Genomic DNA, 2,920 nt, shown 5'->3' with positions numbered 1-2,920 from the left:
CCCGCCCCGGCCACTGCCCACAGTACGCGGGTGGTCGTGCACTAATCAACATGGCGCGCCAATTTACGGGCCGACGTGACGGTCTTTGCATGTGCCGCGCCATTTTCTTACAAGGAGGGCGCGCCCGCGTGTGTCACACTCGCGAAAAGGAGGGAAAAAAAGAAAAAGTGTCTACAAAAGAAAAACTGTCGTGCACGAAGGCCGCACGACATAATATGAAAGAAAGCCATGAGGAAAGGCCGTAAAACAAAACCGATGACGCGCGGGGGGTCACGCCGGTGGCCATGGAATATACCAAGTGAAAAATATAAGCATTTTTTCTCCAATACTGCGGTTATTTTTTCCATATACTGCACTCTTGAATCGTGCAAGGGAATTTGTACAATAAGGACCGATTTTAGTGCACATTGTTAGCCAATGTCGCATGTTGCAAAGTGAGGATGACGAATTTGTCCAATAAGAGGATGCAAACTTTGTCACGACTCACAAGATTTAGAATTTAGCTGTTTGTGGTTACGATGTGCCCCAAAATGCATCTTTCTAGGAACACAAAAATATGCCCCTTACTTTTAAACCAAGTTGTGTGCAAACCGTCAGTTTCATATAAAAGGCATACAGGGACAATTTTGGAATCGAACTTTTGTTTGATTTTGCAGCTTTGATTTGCCACGAGTTAAATAAGGGTCCAAGGAAAAAGGACGTCATTAAGCCCACATGTTAGATAAAACATATTGAAATTTCACTAATTGTGATGAAATAAAAGAATCACTATGATTTATATTTTTTCGCGGCGCACGTCACTGTATAGTGCGTAGAGGACTGCCGCCGGAGAGCGGAGCATTGCGACAACCTGGGTGATATTTCAAACGACTGCAACACAAGCGCGAGCTAAAGCTACGACCACCGCCATCACTGCCGGAGACAAATCAAGCAGACACGGCGTAAAGGGTGTCGACGCGCGACGGCACTAAACTGTAAACTACGTAGCCTCTGTGCTCATACCAATCTTCTGGAGTTTCTTGTAAATGCCAAAATTGTCGGTAACTTTTGAATGCCACATTTTGGCATTCTTCTCAGGAATGCCAAATTTTTGGCTTCTTTGAATGCCATACTTTTTTTTGCATGCAAAGAGGGGGCTTGCGCTGGCATTCATGAAAAGAACAACAAAAATGAACCATTTACAACGGAACCCCAAAACGTTTCCATGCGAAGATGCCACTCAGTTTACAGTGCACGTAGCTCGGGGTATCTTTACCCCGTGGACTGAACACAGCCAATGCGCACAAAAATTAACGCATCTAGCAGCGAAGCGCGATCAAAAATTTCTTCTTATTGAGGCAAAAAAGAAGAAAACCTTCTTGCGGGTACAAAAATACGGTAGTCATATACTCATTAAAGTTCGGAGCCAAGCAGCAGCCCTTTCACGGCAGACAAAAGGGGGGCCTACGCAGCGCATCACCAAAGAGTGCCTATTAGACGCCCACGTACACCGGCGGCAGTAGCAGCGCCAGGGCTATCAACGCGTCCCACACACGGCGGTGCCGGGGAGAGCCCAGAGTAGGAGAAGGTGGAGGAGGAGGCCCACGGGCCCAAACGCCAATCGCGGAGGTATAAAGAAGAAGGATCAGGTTTTTAATCGCAGCCAGCTCCCGAACCGGGCGGCATGGAGAGAGGAGGTTCTGGAAGAAGGAGATAAGGAGGGGGAGGGAGGGGCGCTCTCAGATGAGCCCTGCTGGTCTGGTCGCAATGGCAGAGAAGAAGCCCCACTTTCAATATCACAAGGCGCGTTATAATATTCGTCCGGGAGTATTACGTTGATCGGACGGGGTACGATATTCGAAAAAAGGGGGGGGGGGAATTACAGGGCCTAGTGATAATTAGGGTTTTGGCTTTTACTCTCCCGGATAAACGGCTCTTCCTCCTCGCGTGGAGAGGGCTCCGAGAACACGCAGCTCATGTGTACATACAAAACGCCAAAACTTGAACCGATAATGCACATAAGTTTGGATGCATCTTTATTTTCTTGAGACATTTGTCAATTTACTCAATAAGTTTGAGTTCAGAGTACATTATTTCTTTTGTTCAAATGAATCGTTCGCAATAAATGACAGGATCTTAGACATTGCACTGCACGGTGATCTCATACAAAGATGCAGTTATTAAACTTAAACAATCTTCTGCTGAACAGTACTTTTGTCACCAGTCATATGTTTGAAAACATTTTGCGAGATGCGCTCAAAGCGTGCGTCTTGCAATGGACCAAACAAAATGTCCCTACTTGTCATTTAGACTGTACTTGAGTTTTAGCTTCTTCACTACGTACTGTATTTTTGTCTGAACTTTTGATATATTTTTTTAAAAAAATTGCAGGAAAGCGGGCCGAAGCCGCGAAGTACAGGCGCGAGAGAGCTGCTGGACGTCACCGACGGCGAGTCGGCCGCCATGGACGACCTGATTAGAATTCACCTCAGCTAGCCCTCCCGGCCCGGCTCGGCCCGCCCCTTGTACACATCAAGGGGAGGTGCGGCGTTAAAATTAATCGCCCGTAAAAATAAAAAGTGCCCCGCACACCCTGTCGAAATAAAAACTCTGCGACGACCATAGGGTGGGGGGGAGAAGGAAGGAGATGGCAAAGGAGCGGCGCGCAAAGACGCGGTGCATGCTGATGATCCTGATGGTGATGATCCCAATGGTGATGGTGATGATTCGCATGCCGGCCGCGAGCCCCGCTAGCGGACCAATGATGATTACTTTGTTTTGTGTCGGTATCTGCCCCTGCTATCGGGGCCCTGCTGGCTGCGCGGCGGCCGCGCGGCGGCTGCCAACCTCGGCCGCGCCTCTATGGCCGCCGAGGCCGCCAATGGCCGCCAATGGTCTGTCGGCGGCCAGGCGCCCATGCCGGACCAATTTGCCCCCCCCC

At 49.0% G+C, this 2,920-nt stretch overlaps 1 protein-coding gene across 1 annotated transcript in view; it reads right to left on the bottom strand.

The window, feature by feature from the left end:
- Positions 1-2,920, bottom strand: part of LOC113213743 (uncharacterized) — a 53,614-nt gene that overhangs the window by 47,005 nt on the left and 3,689 nt on the right. The window lies entirely within an intron of this gene.

The sequence above is a fragment of the Frankliniella occidentalis genome, unplaced genomic scaffold (genome assembly GCF_000697945.3).
Source record: "Frankliniella occidentalis isolate FOCC.00 unplaced genomic scaffold, Focc_3.1 Scaffold38, whole genome shotgun sequence".
NCBI lineage: Eukaryota > Metazoa > Arthropoda > Insecta > Thysanoptera > Thripidae > Frankliniella > Frankliniella occidentalis.
Note: the sequence above shows the minus strand (reverse complement) of the source record. Positions and strands in the feature narration are given on the sequence as shown.